Below are 20,429 nucleotides of genomic sequence, written 5' to 3' on the forward strand. Positions count from 1 at the left end.
TATAATTCAAAGAAAATGGACTGGGATAACATTTGGGTTTGCATGCCACCAAAATCCTCTCGAGAAGGACAGCCAGGTACACAAAGCATTTAACATTGTGACATTGAAGTGTTGGAAGAATAATTAAAATAAAAATCTAATAATGGTTTTTTTAGAAATTGCTAAACGACTATGTTTGATCCAGGGACGAAAAAGGGAAAAGCTGTTTTCATTCTCTTGGCATCTGAGGTGTAACTGCTTTACTGCTATAAATACCATATTTTAATTGTGTGTCATCACTTCTTAGCATCATTGCTGGAAAGTTCATTCTAATAATATTGATGCCTGAAGCTGAGTTTCTGCTTAAAGAAAGAATCCGGTAAAAGAGGAATTTCATATAATTAGCTAGTTTGATGTTTTCTTCCAGCTTTTTCTTTACAGTGTTTTGTTTTTGTATTTTGTTGTACTTTGTTTTGAAAGTAGGTTGCAGTTTTGTAAAAAAAAAAAAAAACATAGGAAATTAGCCAATTAACCTGTCTTAAAAATATTTTTTCAGGCATCTTCTTTGGAAGATAAGCAAGGCCTAAAGAAATGATTTCTCAACATGAGATACTAAAACTTAGATCACTTTGGAGGGTAGTTTACATGTCTCCCTTGGTTAAGAATTAGACCCCTCTTGTCCACAAGCACTGTCAGAGGCACAAGGAAAAGGCACCCCCCCCCCCCGTTTCCCCAACCTCTGCATTGTGCTCTGTCCTGCTCAGCACTTAAGGAAACCAAAGAATCAAGCACTGGGGGGGGGGGGGGGGGCTTCATACTCCAGACTTAAGTTCATTTTGTGCCCCAGCCCCCTCTTCACCTGCTCTTCTCTCCACCTCTCGGTTGCTGCGCCTAATTTCATTTCTATTTTCTAAATGCTTTCACTTGGAGGCCTCCACAATGACTTCATTCTGGCACCTCAGCTGATGCTCTTTCGCCTCTCGGCTCATGTGAATGCCTCTTGAGCTCCAAGACAGCTGTGTCAGGAGGAGAGTTTCCTTTGAGGGTGGGAAGAAAGGTCTCCTTCTGCAAGGGTGCCGGACAAGCAAACGCGGCTCTCCTCCAGACAGGGGGGTGCTCAGAGCGCCCCGACTGAAGACAGGTGTAGACAGGTACCTGGGCAGCGTGTGCTAGGACTGCAACCGGCATTTCACCATGTACAGTCATCACGTCTCCGTGAACAGGGAGAACCAGGGCTGGGGATACATTTGGTGAACTGGTTAGAAAAAATGATCGTGAGTTAAAGGTACAACAACAGTTTGTTGAAACCTGGCTATGTTCGGTACATTCTAATGAGATAAAAGACCTGCCGTAGTTGATGTGCTAATAAGCCTATGCGACCCCTCATTCTCTTCTTCTCGTGCCACTTATTTGCCCATGACTATAACAAAATAGCCATACATCTCCCCTTCTAAGATTGTGTGCAAAGAAAGATTCGACCTCAGTGCAGCCCCAGCTAAGGAGAAACTTTCTCTTCTCGCTCTTCTCTGAGCATAATTCAAAGACAACTCAAATAGAAAAGCAATTTGTGTGCAATTAGGCTCCAAAATTTATTAGGTGGAGGTGAACCATGCAATGCGATTAAGGAGGCTGCTCTGAGTATCTTATTCCCTTCATGTACTAAATTCCATAAGGACAGGAAAGAGATCTATCTATCAACAACTGTTAGCCTGTAGCTCTGGAAGGTGGCTGCATTTTGTGGACTGTCAGCAAATACTTGGTGGGCATGACTCAGTCTGTATTAGCAATGAAACTTGGTTCAACAACGCCCCAGAAATGCTGTGTGACCTGCGAGGAGTCGCATTCCTGGGTCGTGTAATGCTCATGGGGCATGCTTCAAAGCACAAGGCTTCGAATAATAGGGACTGGCATCACATAAGCCTGGAGTTGAGTTCCACATCAATACCTTCTAGTTTTCTGACCCAGATGAGTTTCTTGATCTCCTTGAGCCTCATGCTCCTCGTGGGTAATATGGAAGGGGAAAAAAATTTAAGTTAGCTGTGCAGATTGAGTGTGTGGTGCCCACACCTAGTAAATGCTCAGCTAATGGTCACTACTTCTTTTATCATTATTATTTTTACTAGTTATACTACTTTTAGGATTGTTCTTCTTATTATTAATGACATTAATGTTTGGGTGAAATGTCCAGAATTTTTCCTCATAGAGAACTTAGGTAGTGGGGGTCAGGAGATACACACGTGAGATAGTGTTTTTGCTATGAAATGAAGATGTGGAAACCTCGAGTTTCAAGGGTGATTCACCGGAAGCCTCTGTACCATCACAAAGTGTCCGTAAACACTTTTTGTGGTTAAATCTACCATGTTGCACAAGGTAAAAATAATTTTAAATCCAAGCAAACGGTACTGCTTGTATCTAACCAATGCCAGACATTCAGGTAATATAGGAAAACAAGTCACTTGGAAGATAGATATTTTTATCCTCCTGGCCAAGAATTCAAATGTCCAGCTAATAAAACTGGCCTTTTCACTTGTCTTTGGGGAACCTGAGAGTATGAAAAGCCATTTTGTGAGTGGCTTTTTCCGTTGCTGGTAGCGGTGGTTGTTGATTACAGGATACAATTTGAAACTTCTGAAGGTTGTGAGGCATGGCATGGATCAGGACGAAGGCTTTCTATAAGAAAAGCCATCTTGCTGATGGAAAAGCCCTAGTGAGCTGCCAGGCCATCTTTGTGGAGCCGGAACATCGTAAGAAAGCCTGCGGTTGGGTCTGTAGGCCATTAAAAAGTTTCAGCCTCACTACTAAACAAGAGAAGAGTCAAGAGTCTTGCGTTTGCCTCAAAAACACACGCCCCTCACAGACAGAAAAGTCAGATGTTAATTAAGCCTTTGAAGGGTTAGAGTGGATCATGCCATTCCATATCAAAAAGTCAGTTTTGACTTCTAATTGCATGCCAAAACAAACAAACCAACCAACCAACCTGCAAATGTATTTGCTAACAAAGGTTCTTATTGCACACAAGTCACATTTAAAGTAAAAAGACAAATCTTTGTTTCTTTGTATTTGGAATGGTTTGAAGCCCAGCAGAGCCTTCATTGAGTCTATATTTGTATGTTCCATTTACTTTTTACCATTTCCTGTGGATTTCCTTCTTCATGAAGCCATCCCTCAAAGGAAATGCTGACAATAAATTAATGTCCATACCTTGGTATATTTTGTGGTGTTTCATTTTAAGTATTCACACTTGGATTTGAGTGCAGCATCCTTTACCTTTGCTCAGCATATAGTAGAGGCTAAATAAATAGCAATTAAAAGAGACAGGCTCTCTAAAGTTACAGCAATGTTTCCCTAGATTTTCTTTTCATTCTGTCATTCTTCTGTGAAGTTCGTGTAATTTGTCCTCAAATGGGCAAGATTTGGGATTGTTCACAGTCACAAGTGAGAGAACAAAATAAGAGATTTTCATTTGTAAGATTGCCTTTCTCTTATCTATTGGTCTTGCCTCCCAGACTGTCTGTCTGTCTCTGGAAAGCAAAGTCAATAAAAATGATTAGAGCTGGCATCTCACAAATGTACACCCTTAAACCATGAAGCAGTAATGCTGTGCAGGAAATATTTTTCTGACCTTTTCAAATTGCATCCAACTGTCTCGGGAATTTCTCAGTGACTAGAGGTAATAAGGTTCAATCCGTTTTACTGGCTGGCTTCAAATTTAGTTCCTCCACATCTCTAACTTATCTATTCTTTGCATCTTGGCTCTGGCATCCATTCAGCACAGAAATCCATGCATCTAATCTTTTCTCCCCCTTCTCAGGTTTTGCTAAAGGATCACACTGTGGAATCTACAACCGTGACAAACTTCTGCACTTACTGCCCCTTGAAAAACAAAATATTGGCATGGGAAGGTTAGTGGGCATGTTGTCTTTTCGGAAGCCCTTGTTGAATGTAATTAGCTTGTAGATTTCATCCCTGTCCTACACCACAGTTTTTACCTACGTGATTTATTCCTCAGTAATCTTCATTGTGTGAAACTTTTCCAACTTAACTATATCACAGGCACTCTGTAGAATATTAAAGGGGCAAACCTATGCGAATTTCTTTTGTGTTAAATTTTGATTTTTTTTTTCTGCGAGTCCAAACGCAATGGGCATACTCTTCACCAGCAACCTGCACCCGCCCCCAGTAAGGACAGGAGTCATCCAAGTGTGACGCGCTAAAAGGCAGCTGGGCCGCCCCCTTCGTCACCATGTTCCCTGAAGGAAAACAGAGAACAGAAGCTGGGGACACGTTTCTTGACCTCACAAAAGTGTTGGATGTCAGGAAGCCTTGACAAGGAGTTCAGAAATCTTGTCTTACTTTTCATATTTAGAGCATCTCCGTGCTGTGATTCTGGGGAGCTACCAGCGTTTCCTCGTTCCTCCAAATTCAACACACACTGTTGTTCCCACCCATCGCCTGCGCCCTGCCTTCTGCAGCGGTGATTAGAATCTTGGCTGAAGTTCCTGTGGTCAGTGGGGCTTGGAGCCTCTTTCTGGAGCCTCTCTCTGTTCATGGGCAAATAGCCACCAGGAGGAAGAAATCTTTTTGAAGTTGCCCTTCTAAGAGTCTGTGTTTGCTTGTACACTAATTGTCAAGTTTGATCATCATAAGATAATTGGCTTTATAGAAATGAGATCATTTCAAACAACTCTATTCAGAAAAAAAGTTTAAAAAAAAATAAGTTTAGAGGGAAGAGGATGAAGAACAGGCTGGTTTTTTTCACTCACGTGCAGCAATGTGTTTTTTTTTTTTTTCTTAAAAGAAAGTGAGTAGACTTATGCAAAAGCTCATCTTCATAATATAGCCTATTTTTTTTTTTCATTTGACAAAACAAAAATAATGGAGTTGGTGACAGTTGAAAGAAAAGATACAAAGTATGTTTAAGAATGGGTGTTTTTTGAAGTTGCTATTTCGTCATATGAAACTCAATCCATCTTGCTACTAGATGTTGACCTGGAAAGGGACAACAGTCCTCATGTTATCCCTTTACAGCCTGGGTGTGGGTAGCTGGTATTTTGTTCAGTAAAGACGAGGTATTCGGGCAGTTTTGCAAAGTCAGACTTACCCACTGTTTGCCGTGCAGGGCAGTGTTTTTACCACCAGCCGGGGCAGAGTGAGGGCTTCCCAGGGTGACAGTCGCTTGAATGGAACTGTGTGGTGCTCCTGACGGTGGTTCATGTAGGTGCGCATATGCCTGTGTGCACGCGTGCAAGCGCGTGTGAGGTGCCCAAGGTGTGCACACGAACTTGAGTGTGGCATTGGAAGACACCAAGCAGCTCCAAAACCAAGTGGCATCTCAGCTCTGCCTGGGGACCTCAGGGTCTCAGTGGATTGCAGACTTTGCTCTGCCCAGGAACCCTCCCAGAACAGAGAGGGGGCTCGGCCTGCGGGCTCAGATTATTGTACAGTGGGCACCTCCTGTTACCCGTTTCTAAGATCTTTCCTACCGTCGGGACCTGGAGGTAGAACAAAATCGGTGTCCAGCCCTTCCACTGCAAGTGTAAAGTGACTTGAATGTGGTGGGACAAAGGCATGAGGCAGCGCGGGGCTCCATTTGCCATGGCTTGTTTTGTTTTGCTGGGTAGTCTTAGAGTTGGAGCGCGATTGGGGAACGAAGGGGGAATTGCCAGGTGGAGAGGGTAAGGGGGTTGAGAGGCCTGATTAGCAGTGCGGTGGAGACTAATTACTAGTCCTTCCTTATTGGGTAACTGCTATTTCCTGGGTGTGGCCTGCATCGCTCAAAACCACCCTTGCTCTTCCGAGGCCCCCCGGGAAGACGGGCTAACTACTCGGTTTACGGGGCGGGGGGGCGCAAAGTGAGGCGTGAGACCGTTGAAACGGAGTTTGTTTCTGAGCGGCAGGGCCATTGTGTGAAGAGAGTTGTTTTTACACGGAAAGGAAGGAAATAACTCGTACCCAGTGGGCTTTGACCTTTCCTCTTCCTCTTTCCCCCTCCTCTGTCGCCTCCTTCCTCCTCTCGCAGGGCTTCTCCTCCTTTTTCTTTTCTCAAAGAGAGAATCAAAGGAGACCCAGCTGCTGAAACGCCATCCCACTGTGCCTCCTGCGACAGCGCATTCTTCTTTTCGTGCTTGCTGTTCAGCTACTTACTTGTTTTGAAAGTTTGATAAAGGGCGCCGAGTTCTGCCTCTAGTGGCTTCTATCATTTTCACATAAGGTAATTTTTATTACCTTAAAAGAGTACTACAGACGGCAGAAGATGGCGATTACAGGCTGTCCTCACAAGTTCACATACTGCCCCGCCTAATCTGCTGTTCGTTCGTCCGAGTTAATGATTTATCGGGGTGAAAGAATGGATTGAGGGAGGCAGAGACGCAAAGGTATTTTTGTGAGTAGCCCAGCAAAACCTGTTTCTCCAAATATTATGTTTCTAAATCAGGATTGAACTCCTTCAATTAAGGTCTCTTTTCTTCTTCTATTTGCCTCACATATCAATATTACAAAAATAAACATGTATGGTTGCCGAAGCAGGCTTGTTATTGTGGCCTTGGCTCGATGGAGATGTCGATGCCCGAGGATTCAATTTCGCTCTTAGTGATAACTAATACGCTCCAATTTGTTTCTCGGGGAAGGAGCTTGGTTATTTATTCCAGGTAAACTGGGCTGCTTCTGTTGCCACAGCATCGAGTAGTCCCTGAAACTGAGGCTGGCCACCTGATGGGGCCTCCTTTGTTCCCAGGCATATCAGAAGACAGAAAGGACTCAAATCTTCACCAGGCTGGTAGAATCTCAAAAGCTCAGTCACCACCGTTCACTGCAAATATATCTCTTCCTAGAGTGGGTGTTCTGGAAATTCAGACTGCATCTCACTTGCAATAAATAGCCCCCTTTGAAATTTCAAACAGAACCCCACAGGAAAAGCAGCATGGCTTTAGATGGAAAGATGATTTCAAGCTCTCTCTCTCTCTCTCTTTCTCTGAGGTCTCTTGAATATGCATGTGATCCCAGCCCAGAGTTCTTCCAGGAAAATCTTTATGTTTGCACAGGTCTCCTTCGATTCCCACTATCATCCTTATTGGAAATAAATCTAAATAAATCAAAATAATCTAAACAAGGATAAATTGTTCCGAAACTCTCTGCCACACACAGTTCATCTCCCACACTTTGCTTTCCATTACTGCTGAGGGAAGGGAAATGATGGCATCAGCTTTAAATCTATAGATTTAGTAGCGGGCACCTGCCTGTGCCTCTGTGATATACTGGCGATCTCCACTTATTGGGGTTGCGGCAGTATTTATTTTTCCTTAATTGGAACCCCACGGATACCCCGTGGGATTTCCTCCCTTTGGCTAGACAGTATATCCATATAGACATAGAGCATAGCCACCGTGGTCTACTGTAATAGTATAGTCAGAAATATCAACATGGGGATCAAAATTAAACCAACACCTGGGCTAATGGAGTTTCTAGACTGGCTTTTGATATTATTAAGAAGACACCATTTTTCTCAGTGTTTATCTTTGGAGTTAAAGCAATGTCAGCAGAAATTCAAATTGAATACGCTTTATCACGATGTTTCCTCTTCTGTTTAATTCTTCATCGGGTTGCTTCCAGGGGTGAGGGATGACTGATAAAATTACCAAGTACCCCACGTAATGGACAAGTAAACAAGAAACACGAGAGGTTTGGGCACACTATGTGAAAACGTTACCCTTTTATTATATCTTCTTCCTTTTTAAGTGAATGAATATGTTAAGATCAGCTTTACACAAATGCTTTGAAAGCTCAATTTTCTTAAAATTACATTAATTACAGTGAAATTAACAAGTAAGTCCCCTTTATGTTAACTTAGTGTCAAAACAGGATTCATCACCTTGGACATCAGAGGGCCCCTTCATTGTCTTTATTTGTGCTTCCAGCATTTGCATTTGCTTATCCCTTGTGCTATTTTTATTTTTGTCATTGGAGTTCATGAAGACTTAATCATCAGCCCTCTAATTTTCCAGAAAGAAAAAAAAAATGTTGATTTATTGAACTGACTGCCGAAAAAGAAGAGGAAGACGAAGATGAAGAAGATCAATCTGACCTCGTAGGTTAATAGTAGGGAACAAAACACATTCATAATTAGAAGAGAAAAGGACTTTCCTTGTTCCTTCCAGTTTATAATAAAAAGCCCCTCGCCAAAGTGTCTTAGAAAATAATGCATTCAGACTGAGTCGAATTACCGCCTAGCAGATTCTATTTATCTGTAGCTTAAAAAGCAGCTGCGTTTTTGTAAAAAGCAATGAATGTGGCAGTCCTACTTAAAGGTAGGAGAAAAAGAACACCCCTTGTTTTGTAATAAGGGGATTTTCAATTTAAAAGAGAGAGCGAGCCTGTTGTGTGAAGTACGGTTATTACATTCACTGTATTCTATCTCACCCACCAGGAGGCTAATAATGAAGGGCCGGGGAAGGAGGCCAGTGCTAGGAGGGTTATCTCACTGCCTCAGATGCTGGATAAGTCGAAGGAAGCAGAATCGCTTTTGGATGACATTCAGAAAGGCCGGAGTGATTATTTGGGAGAGAAAAGCCTGCCTATTCTTTTCCAAGGTAAACAGTTCATTTCATCCGTCAGCTGCACGTTTCGATGTAAAAATATGTTTATGTAAAGATATCTATAAAGTTTGCCTTTAAAAAAAAATCATTTTAGGTGCGTGACTGTTCCCCTGGCCTGCCCATCCACTGATGAATTATTAGCAACGTGCCTTAGACAAAGGACGCACGGGAGCCCCACCACACCTAGAGCCACGCTTTGAAGGATCTGCCAAGCTCACTTTTAATCATGAGAAAGAAATTACCCACATGGAGTCAGCAGAAAATGAGAAAGTAGAGCTCGTGCTGCGAATAATTCCAGCAAGTGCCAAGGGGCTAGTTGAGGAATGGCTTCATGAAGTGAATATCTTTAGCTTGTACTTAGGGTTTGGTTAGCGTATAATCATTTTCTCTTTTAGGAGCGTTGACTATCCTCAGTGTCTTTCCTCACTAAAGAGTGCTCAGAGCATTCGTCAGGATGTTGACAGATTTAATATCAGTCTCGTCCTTGTTGTTATTTACTATGACTAATTTTACATGTGCAGATATGCAAAAATCAATTTAGGCGGAGAGGCGCTCCGGAGCCAACGACTGTTAACCGCTGTATGTGTGTGTGTCTCGCTTGCGAGTGGATGTCCAGTAATTTCTGTCTCTGTGTGTGTACGTGCCCTTGTTCTTGTCTTCTCTCCGTTGTGCCATAGGTTGGGAGGTTTGGCCAGCCAATGCCTGCTCAGATGTGGTCTGAGGCTTTCATTTGATTTTTGGACCAGGAAAAAAAGAATGTGTCACATCATGATTAATGGTCAATCTGAATTTTCAATTCATATGAAAGGAGAAGGGGGAGGAGGATATGAGCCCAGTGATGAGACTAACCTTTTCCCTTTGGGAAGAGCATGATTCAAATTAAACATCACTTTCAGTGTGAAATTAGTTTGAAGGCTTCTTTTTTTTTCTCCCCCCGTGCCTGGTTTAACTCCATGGTGGCTGCTCCTGCAAAGAGGACCCTTCCATCCGGCCTCTGTGCCCGAATCTGTTCCCAGTAGGCCATAGTTCCTCTTCTTTTGTTTTATTTTTCTAAAGACCAGGTCCAAGAAACCAAAAAAAAAAAAAAAAAAGAATATTTTACTATAAAAGCATCATTATTCACAAGATAAGATTTTCCCCAAAACATGTTATTTCTTTGTGTCCCACTTATGTTTCCAAAAAAGAAAAATAAATAAACAAACAAATAAGTAAACATGTAAATAATGTTCTTCTTTTGAGGATAATTTTGCCAGGGAGGAGGAAAAGGGAAAGTGAGGGATCCTTTCCAAAGACCTTTGAGTGCCCTCTGTTTTATGCCAGTTTCTGCTAGCCGAGTTAGCCATATTGGAGAACAGCAGCCCCAAACCCCAAGCTTTCTCTCAGTTCTCTAGTTCCCCACGTAACCGAGTCACAGGATCGCCATGTCAACCTGCAGCAGCTCTGGCTTCAAGCAAGCATATGCCGGGACAGTCTGAAACTACCCTTCAGTACCTACCAGAGACTCAGGCCCAAGCTTGTAGAAAGAACCCACTGTCCATGGAAACGCTGGGCCGCTTGCCCATCTGTGCACATTCTGGATGCCACAGTTAGGCGTCATCAGGATTTGATGTTCCATTGATGCTCTTTCTGGAATTTGGTGGCTTGTAGAGAAAGGACAAGTATAGAAAAGGCCAAGAGACAGGCTCGTTCTTCCATGTCTTTTCAAAAAGAAGATGCTAGGGCTTTGTAATCCCTTTCCTACAGGAAGAGAGGTGTGGTGGGGGAGGGGAAGCAGCTGGGTGGGTGAGGTAGGGGAGGGGAGGCAGCTGGGGGCAGAGGTAGAGGTGGAGTGGGGGAGGTGGAAGGTGGAGGCAGATGAGCAGCTGTGTTTATTTTAATACATATCATTTAACCCTCACCTAAAAACAAATTGGAGAGGTTTGGGAGTGCATTAATCTGGACCCAATTAGCATGTCTTTCTCCTTCAAAAGTGCAACCTGAGATTAATGAATATAAAGCAGAGTTTCAGATGCAGTGCTTAAATCATTTGCATGTTTCATGCATGATAATTGAATTTATGTATGCACTTCCTATCATTTAACTATTTCCAGTCTCCTCCCTGTGATTCACACAAACCAAGATTTCATTACAGTAACCTCCAGGTGGAAATAACTTGCCTAGACCTTACTCCTAATGAGGAACTCAAGTTCTTGTTTCTTTTATTTGAATTTGAATCATACGATATTTTTTTAAAAAGCAGAGGGAAGTTCTTATTAGTCTGGGACAGTCTTTTAGGAGTTGGTAAATAGGCATTCTGAGTTTATTTTTGGAAGGCCGGAAAATCCATGCGAACTTATGGCATTGACTTATCAGTGGTCACAGAGAATTGGGTGTCAGTGTGGTCACTTATCAATATATTAATAACTCTGAGACCAATGTCACTTTAATGCAGCATAAAGAACGTTCTTGGGCTCTGGGCCTGAGGTATTTAGATCCCTGGGAGATTTAGTGCACTGGATTGTTTCTGGCATAGACCCTGGCTTCTATAGATGTGGGTGGGGGGATGGTGTCAGCCTCCATGAAGGTCTGTAGATGGGCAGTTAGCACTTGTGGTCTCTTAGTATGTTGTAGGGTTTTTTTCTCTTTTTTTTTCTTTCTGTTTTGTTATTTAGGTGTAGAAGGCTTAATGCTGACTTAGTGTGAGCAGGTGCTAAGTTTCCCCCTCTCCACCTGCCCCAGAATGAAAAGTCTGAAAGCTGGCAGTGGGCATGGAAGAGAGCTTCCTGGGGAAGAAGGTGAAGCAAGCGGCTTAAAATAAATCCCCTGGTTTCAGTTCGTATCAGTGATTTGTCTGTCTTCTGTCTTTCCTCATGTGTTTCCAAGTCCGATGTCAAAGTGATGAGCTTTTCTCCAGGAATTCTTCCCAGTGTCCTTTGTTTTTGGTGAATTCAATGGCTGAGTGTCGCTGAGTGTCTCTGGTCTTGTTTCCTGGTCCTTGTAGCTAAGAATGTCGTTGAAGGATAAACTCTTGTTAATTTGTGATGTCACAATTTAAGTGTGCTTCCCGTCACTTATGTGTAGTTTAAAATGTTCCTTAATGTAGCATGAAATGATTGGTTAGCTTTGAAATGGTTGTGAAGTCATGTGAAGAAAATAAGTTTTGCATCCGACCAAGATAAATTCACTCTAGTGCTTTATGGCTTTTTATTCCTATGTGATAGTAATAAAGTCTCATGTAGGGATGGAAGCCATGAAATACATTGTGAAAAATCATCAACTAAGAAGGGGCCATCAGTATAGAAAACGGTAGCCTGTGCAGCTGTGAACATGATGGAGAAATGACTTAGTGCATAGCTCTGCTACATGTTTGGTGTCTCTTTGAGTTTCTTTATCCTTAGGTTTTTGACAGCTAAGGAATCTAGGTTACAAGAGTTGATTCATCTTCGCAATCATCGATTTACATGCACATTCGGGTTTGCACATTTCTGTTTATCATACATTTTTCTCCGTGTCCTATTATCCAATGCGTTCTAGGAGAACTGTTAATAGCCCACCAGTCTGGTAGGCAGTGATCAGTCCTCCCATGGCTTCTTTCTCCTGTGGCAGTCTTTATTCTGACACAAAGAAGGAATCGTCAAGTCAGACTTGACCTCTTGGAAATGTGGTCCAGATTGCTCTACTCCCAAGCTCCAAAAAGGTGTACATTGCATGGGCTAGATCAACGCCTCCTCAGATCCATAAATCCACCAGGCCAGTTCCATGTACACGTGTAGCTCCGGTAGGGAAACACCCACTGTGGGAGAAGGAGGAGGGCTTCAGGGTGGAGTCAGGTTCTCCTCTCTGCCACTTGGAGCCCTGGGGCAAGTCTTTTCACTCTTTGTCTTTAAGATTGGGAGAAGTAACACGGCTGGCAAGGTTGTTGTAAGGATTAAATGAAGAAATGTATACAGGACCTGGCAAATTATTGAGCGTGTCCGAACAACAACAACAAAAAAAGCCCATGAGATTTGTTTTTCTATTTTCTTCCCTTTCTTCCCACTCTCCTCCCCCTCCCCTTCCCCTGCCCTCCTCTCCCCACCCCTCCCTTTGGACATTGGTCCAAAAACAGAACCTTTGAGAGAGCAAAGAGTTCTTCTAGAATATCAAGTTGCACCTCCTTTCCATATGTGGCTTAAATGCCTTGGTTGGGTTCATAGTTTCATTTTTTTCTAAATGAACTATGTTAATGTTGATGATTGACCTATTTCACTTTTCTTTTTTTCTGTACATACATTTTTCCTTGATCTGTTTTAATATTGACTATTGACCTATACTCTTTTTTACTGGTTTTCTGTATTTTTTTTTCGATGAGAATTCTAATAAAGATTATTTGTGTTATCTTTTGCCTCTCCATTTCCTCCACACAATGGGATTTTAGCTTGTGCTCTGAAAATGTGTGGGCTGCCCCTGTAAGATAAATGCTGCCTTTTCCTTGGAAACTGCCCAGGGCAAGGCAGAGAGAACCTTATTCTCCCTGCATTTGCATATCAATGGACTTGGGGAAATTTGTCAGTTTAGTTGTAACTTTGGTGCTGGTTTAACTTTTAAACGTATAGAAGTTATCATTTGACTTTATCATGAAAGTCTGTAGAATACTTGTGAATAAAGAAAAGGACTTCACAAGTACACAAATGCCAAAACTTTAAAAATAAAAAAGTTGTAGAATGATGTAAGTGTATTACATGCTGTAAAAAATAGAACATGGTGCAAATCAGTGACACCATATGTGTATCTAGAATTATTTTATTATGACCGAATATTTCTTTATTCTCTTAAGTTTATTTATTTTTGAGAGAGAGAGAGATTGAGGATGCAAGCAGGGGAGGGGAAGGGCAGAGAGGGAGGGAAAGAGAGAATCCCAAGCAGGTTCCCCACTGTCAACACAGAGCCTGACACGGTGCTCAAACCCATGAACCGTAAGATCATGACCTGAGCCTAAACCAAGAGTTAGATGCTTAACTGGCTGAGCCACTCAGGTGCCCCAAAATTTGTTCTTTAAACCCCATTGCTTACCTCTATATATCTATCCAGAACTTAGTAATGTCTCTGATGCTTAAGGACATTAGGTAGGTATTCAAATATTTGTGAATAAATGAATGGGGAAAGAGGGAAGGAGAAAGATGGAAGGAAATAAAGAAATAGACGGTCACATCACCCTAAGAAATATATTGTATGGTTAGGGAAATAGAGTAAACACACATACATAGTTAAGGGTGAACTGCAAGAAGGAGAGTTTAATTCTGTAGCAGAGTAAATATTCCTAAGTCATTCAAGATAAAATGTAATGAACAAAATGTAATGAACAGAATTACCATAGGGATCCAGAGCAGGAAAGTTCCCTAGATTCAGGGTAAGATCCATGTTAGGATTTAAAACATCAGCCAGATTTCCATAGGCAAGAGTCAGGGATTTAAACATTAATTTATCCAGGAATTTATGAAAAGCTCAAGTGAGTGGTTCTTGGAAAATTTTCCAACGTACAAAGTATTCTATCCTGGAGAACATATTTACTTCTAAATATCTTCACAAGTACCATTAAAAGCAGATAGTGGATTTTAATGGACCCACTTGCTTAGATTAGTTAATTACTGCAGAGTCTCCGTGGGCTGCAATTAGCTATTATCCATGTGGGGTAGTCTAAGTTGCCATAAGTCTAAGTTGCCAGCATGCCCATGATTTCAAGGGTGGACATGTATTGGCTCAGTTTCTCCCCTCCTTTCCTTGTATGGTTGTATTTAAACTCTGGCACTTGATGGAACCTCGAGGCCACTTGGGCAGTAGTAGTAGCCTTCGAGAAGGACTCAGCCTCCCCCAACAGCTCTGGATATTGAGTCTGCCACTAGACATGGGCCTTTTCAGGGTTATTGGTTGGCAATAAATCTCACAGTGATGCCTGTGTAAAGTGCATATAAATGTGTTGGCCAGTGGAACAGGATGCTGCACTCACTCAGCAAGTGAACGAGCCCATCTCTGTCTTGCCAGTGGTCATGGATAAGCAGGAGACAGGAGCACCAGCAAAGTGTGAGATTGTGATTAGGGGACAAACAGTCCTTCTCCTTTCCTCTCCCTCCATGTTCTCATCTGAAGTTCCACCTGGTCAGAGCCTTCACCAACATCACCCTAATCAACAGAAGATACCATTCGTGGGATCTGGGTTTGGGCAGTTTAAGACAAACCAGATCGTCTTACACATTCAAATCACAAAATGTTGCAATTATTGGAATTGTGAGGCCTCCTTAGAAGGTGAGATAGAGAGCTCAGAATGATGCTCTCATTTTTCCGATGCTCCCTGGTACTCTGAATCTGCGGTTCAAATAGCAAAGCCCAATCTTTCTAGTCACAATTCGAACCTCACCAAGTAGGCATGTCTTCTGAGGTGTTTTTGCCAGAGTGGGGATGGGCTCGGGCTGGCCCTGGCCCACACACTCGCTCACCTGCCTTTGTCACCAGAGTCACCCCCATCTATGTGCAAGGCATGACTAAGGGGGAGGTCCACCCAGCAGCTCTTGATCACAGTGGTGTCTGCACAGGAGAGCAGAGCCCAGAATTCAGCGAGCACCACATAACATGACCCTCTTGGTCATGGCCTTCAGGTGTCCCATCTCCAAACCCATTCTCGGAATCAGATCTCCAGAAAGGGATGCCCCAGACCCTGTTCTTCTAGATTAGACTGTCCTTGGGTTTGAAACGAGGATGGTAAAAGGGTGGAGTGGAATGGGGTCTAAGAGGATCTCTCATGATTTTACTGAATGGCTCTCCCCACACAGCCTTTCATAAAGCAGGCACCAAGACATATGATCCAGAGATTCAAGCCACTGATGCCAGGCCTCCTTACCTTTCTTTCCACCATCAGTCCTTGTCAAGAATATGAAATAAATTACTTGTTTTAAGTTAATAACATTAGCCACGTTTCTAACCAAGAAACATTAAACACATGAAAGAGATACACAAATATTCTGGGAATATGTTGGAGTAGAGAATATATAAGCAACTTATTCATCACCCCAAATTAGGTTACAAAATAAAGGCTCAAAATACACTGATGACTTAATGGCTTGCTTAATTAAATTCAAGGTCTGCAATCAACCACAGGGCCCCACATGCCTGTATTCCCTCCCCCTCTCCAACCTCATCACCTGTCCGTCATTCATCCAGTCCAGCCCCACTGACTTGTGGCATTTCATGAATGTACCAAATGTGCTCCTACTTCAGAGCCTTTGGAATTGCTGTTCCTTCTATTCAGAACACTCTTCTTGGATATTTACATATCTCACTTCTCACCGCCTCAGGTCTCTGCTTTAAAGTCTCCTTATCAGTGAGACCTGCAAGGACCGTCCTCTATAAAATAAGTCCCCTCCTCCTCCAGACACTGACCATTCTACTCTTATCCATCTTTCTCCACAGAAGGCACTTTTCATCATCTGATATACAACATATGTCCCTGCTTTTAAAATAGTGATTGATTGATCATCTTTCCTCACTAGAACAGAAGCTCCAGGAGGCCAGGGGATTGATTTGTGTCTCTTGTTGACTGCCTTATCCCCAGAGCCTAGAATTGTATCTGCACATAGTAGACACTCAAATATTTGTTGAGTGAGGTAAGACTTATCTGGCATCCCCAGGCATCTATGTGTTAAGAGACAGACATTATGTATCATAATAACAAAGAATCACTTCTATGTCTCACCATCTGAATTAACCATGCTTTAAGCATTGTATTCTCATAAGATGTGTAGCTTTGTTTTTCCAGTTTCCCCCCTTATAATAATGTTATGTGCATCTCTGCCCTTGACTTTTATGCCAGTTCTTGGTTAGAGTAATTTTTTTGTTTGTTTTGAGAGAGAGAGAGAGAGAGAGAGAGAGCACAAGCAGGAGAGAGAGGTGGAGAGAGAGAAAGAATCTTAAGCAGGCTCCACATTCAGCATGGAGCCCGACATGGGGCTCAATCCCATGACCCTAGGACCTGAGCCAAAATCGAGTCAATTTTCAACCGACTGAGCCACCCAGGTGCCCTAGGATAAATTCCTAATCATGGAATGACAGTATCAGAAGTTTATGGACATTTTTATTGTTCATCACATACATTACCAAATTCCTTTCCAGGCATGCTGTGCCAGTCCACACTCCTGGCAGAACGTAGATGTCAGAAAATTTTTGTTGGACTTCTTAAAAATCACTATTATGCCATTTCTATCAGGTTAGACATATTGCCTTGCTCCCTTGGGTCTTTTGCCTTATTCTTCCTGAGAGTCTCAAATTGTACTATATTTACTTTTTCAATTTTGGTTCTGGATTTCTAGGATGAAATAAATTATTTTAAATTGTATTTATTTATTTTGAAAGAGAGAGAGGGAGGGGCAGAGAAAAAGGGAGAGACTTCTAAGCAGTCTTTGCACTGTCAGCATGGACCCTGCCATGGGGCTTGATCTCATGACCCTAAAATCATGACCTGAGCAGAAATCAGGAGTTGGACACTTAACTGACCGAGCCGCCCAGGTGCCCCTGAAATAAATTATTTTAGAAAGAGAAGTAAAAAAATCATCCTTTTCAATTCCCCTATTCTACATATGAGGAAATGAAGTCCCAACATCATTCCAGTGGTTGTAAGCAAGGCTATGAGTGAGGGACCCAGGACTGCTCTCGAGTCAGCACCTGAAAATATTTAAAAACCATGAGTCGACTAATAGGCATCAGAGTACTCCATGCTAACTCTTAACCATCAGAGCTACCTGTTCCTTATTAAAATGAATGTCAGAATGTCCACAAGAGTAGCTCTTGATGTTGAGAGATTAGCTATATTTACGATGTGTAGGATATAACTTTTAAGTTGAACTACCTGTTCTACTTGGCTGTGTTAACTTGTTCTAGAATCTTTTATTTTAGTCTCTCTTGCACAATCTGGCTCCTTCACATTTATCTTCTTTCTGAATTTCATAAAATTACAAGGCAACCAAGAAACCAGCAGCATTCATTGCATTTCTTTGAATACAGGTGAAACAATTAGATTGCTGGTCTGTTTACCAAAAAATAAGACCTTGTGCTTCTCTGGAACTGACACAAAACTGTCACTTAGAGACTTCGTGGGAATGACTATTCAAATCAGCATATACATTTATAAAAAGCTCTGGAGACATCTATCTACACAGACAAACACACGTAATCCCCCATTTCTTTGTAGAAAAATGTACACTAATGAAAAATTTGGAAGTATACGTTGCCTTTCCTTTGAGATCCTCAAAACTGGCCCTATACATTTTTTTTTCTCATGTGTATATGCCTTCATAAGATCTCCTTTCAGACAAGGTGTTCATACTTTATTCATGAATTGAATTGTTATGAGAATGCCATAGCTAAAGATCAAACCGTGGCTAACATCCATGGTAAACAAGAACAATTAACAGAGCCCTCTTTAATTCCAGACACATCTTGAGGGATGAATCAATTGACAACTTAAATAGGACACTGTGTCCTCATAAAAAGCATTAGTATACAAATATATGTCTTATCCTGGTGCCTACTCTAAATTCAAGAAGTCTGAAATTCCAAACTATTTATGGAGAATACACTATTATTTACTGATAGGCATTAATGGCTCTATAGAAAATGTAAGAGCCCAGGTGAAATAAATAACTCAATTGACAGGAGACCTCTCAAGGGAACTAGAATGAATGAATTTAATAGTTGTTCATCATAGTTGCATGGTGTAGATGTATACATGTGGGTGAATCCCACTCCCATTGTTCAGGAGAACAAATTTATTTTAGATTAAAGGGCAGAGAGTAGGCTTGGCTGAAAGAAACCAGACTATACACACATAATACATATGGTTTTGCAATTTTTTTTATTTTAAATATGTATTTCTTGATCCATATTCCTAGATTATAGAAAATAATTTCAGTAAATACTTTTCTCATTTTTATCAAATCCAGATCCTTAAAGCCAGCTGGACCCCCAACATCTGTCAGAAGCTATACCCTCTCACATCTAGAAATAACCTTCTCTTAAGACATTCATGGCCTCTTCCTTCCCATTTCATTTCCATACTCTCTCCCCCGACAAGGTGCAGAGGAGCTAAGAAAACAATAATCCACTAACAACCTGTCTCAGACCATATCTTTTACCATATCTTGGTTCATCCTCTCAACAACCTTACCAGGAGGATTTTATCCTCATTTTTTCCAGGTTTGGGAACTGAGTGAGAAATTGTGAGTCACTAGGCTGCTTTTCACAAGATTCTCATTATACCCCCAATGTCCGTCCTCAGACCCAGGGCATGACTCATAGTAGGTGTGCCAGTTATTAAGATATTGTCTCTCAGCTCCAAATGTACCTTCAGTGCTTTGTATACAGTGATACAATATAAGTCTTTCCTACTTCTCTTCAGAGGTTTGAGATCAGAGGGAGTGCCCAACACCACCACCACACCACCCCTACACACGCACGCGCACACACACACACACACACACCTTTCCTTGTTTCCTGTAATGGCTAACCTGCCCAGGAAAGGGAGGACTTGGGACTCCCAATCACTGCCCCCACAGCTGTTTCTTTCTGTTCATTGTTGCCAGCATTTCCCCATAATTCTTGCTAAAGTTCGGAATGATGCTAGAAAAAAGCAGGGATGGTCCTATCAAGACAAAATATCCTCTGAGTACCTGAGTGGCAAGCTTCCTGCTTCCCATGAGGGAAACAAAGTATCAAGGATTACTGAGCCCCTGTGGGGACACTTTCTAGACCATACCCACTTCCTTGTGTAAATACTGCAGTTGTGGGAGGTCTGTATCCTAGGGCAGATGGCATCTAGAATAAAGGAGAATGAAGGAGTAGGTATTTCAAAGTGACTGAGCCATCCTTTTGCAATCCACACAAGCTTTCGATACAAGAATACAGAGCACATTGTCCAATGATGGCTGGTGAACGTGACGGTAGAATTACAGTCAGAGTGCCCAATGCTGCCCCTGGCTAGTTGCATGACCATGAGACATTCACTTCCTCTCCTGAAGCTGAAATTCCTCACCTGAGGAATTCATCCTTCCCATTTCAGGTTGCTTTGAAGCCCAGCTCAAGCTCTGCATAAGCAGAAATATTTTGGTAAACTACCACTTTGGAAACGTAGCATCTCCAGGGTTGTTAGGTTGGAAACTGACACAAAATGGCAAAAATATAATTTCACTTGAAACTTAATGTGGAGATTTTAAGTTCATTCACTGGTTCACACGCCGAGCCCTGTGTCAGGGGCTGGGGATAGTGCCAAGAACAAGGCAGTCACAGTCCTCAGTGGGGCCTAATGGCATGGGGGGAAGACACGGACTGAACAGGTGGTCACAGTAGGATGAGCGTCATGAAAGGGGGTGACCATGACTCAATGGATACATGGCAGTTTCCTTGGGGGAATCAGAGAAGGCCTCCTAGAGAAGTGACATTTAATCCTGGTTTCAGAGGTGGGAGGCCACAAGTTCCTGAATATCATAAAACTAGAGTGCACAAACCTGATACTCTCCTATCCTTCGATTGCCACATCTTACCTAAAGAGTCAAAGTCATTCCTTTTACTCTCACATACACATACAAATTAAAAGGAATTCTTAGGCTAAAGATAGCTGTTTACACAATGCATATCCCTTTTGGACCCTCTTTGGCCAGCTGAACAGGGATTCAGCACCTCTGGAGCCATGATTATGAGATGCAACTCCATTTCTCATGGTGGGTATAAACAGGGGCCATGTCTCCACTTCTCTGGAGGATAAAAATACATGTTCCTATCACTACACAAGCAAATCAAGGGCTTCCCATCCAGCTACTTTCCTAAATAAATCTCTCCTCTCTATGCACAAAACTTTTT

This window comes from Panthera tigris, chromosome B4 (genome assembly GCF_018350195.1).
Source record: "Panthera tigris isolate Pti1 chromosome B4, P.tigris_Pti1_mat1.1, whole genome shotgun sequence".
In the NCBI taxonomy this organism is placed as follows: domain Eukaryota; kingdom Metazoa; phylum Chordata; class Mammalia; order Carnivora; family Felidae; genus Panthera; species Panthera tigris.